Here is a 900-nt window from a genome sequence, read left to right as displayed (position 1 = left end):
AAATACCCCTTAGATATACTGACAAGAGGAGAGGACAGCAGTCCTGTAACACTGGCTTCTTGTTGGACCTGCTGCCTGGGTCTAGCAGACCCTGGGCTCATCAAGAGATGTCAGGGAGGAAAGGGATGAGAATATCGGTGGAGTCATGTGTAATTAGGATACAGTGGCCCAAGAGTTCAGGTTTAAAAGCCTACAAACTCCAAGCAGATGACATTAAAGCTTGAACTGGGTCCTTACAGTTTAAAATGGAGTGTTGACTGGGGTGAACAACTTAAAACTTGTAAAGCTCTTGCTTGCCCTGGGGGCTTCCCAGGTGGCGCTAGTGGTAGAGAACACACCCGCCAATGCAGGGGGACGTAAGAGACATGGGTTCGATCCCTGGATCAGGAAGATCCCCTGGAAGAAGGCATGGCAACTGACTCCAGCATTCTTGTCTGGAGAATCCCATGGACAGAGGAGCCTGGCGGGCTATGTGTCACAAACAGCTGGATACGACTTGCCCTAGAGCTTTCAAATTAAATGGAAACAATATGCTCATAACACAAAGGAGGCCTGTGGGGAGCACCTGTCACCAGACTCACCCCCTGTTTTTTGCCTGACTTCCTTGGCCGTAGATTAGAACATGAGAGAGAGAGAGAGAGAGAGAGAGAGAGAGAGAGAGAGAGACTTCCTCCAATGTCGAATGGGTAGAAAGGAGTGGTACCTATTACAAGTCCTGGGCCCTTTCCATTAATTTGCATCTGAGTGCAGGGGCTGGAAAAGACTGTAAGACATGAGTGAGGATAGACCTGGGTCAAGTTCATATATGGGCCTATGACATCACTTCATCTGTGTTGGATTTCTCAAGTGTGAGACAGAGGCAACAATGACTACCTCACTGAGTTGTGAGGATGCAATATT

This window comes from Budorcas taxicolor, chromosome 5, assembly GCF_023091745.1.
Source record: "Budorcas taxicolor isolate Tak-1 chromosome 5, Takin1.1, whole genome shotgun sequence".
Classification (NCBI taxonomy): Eukaryota; Metazoa; Chordata; class Mammalia; order Artiodactyla; family Bovidae; genus Budorcas; species Budorcas taxicolor.
This window is presented reverse-complemented; position numbering follows the sequence as displayed.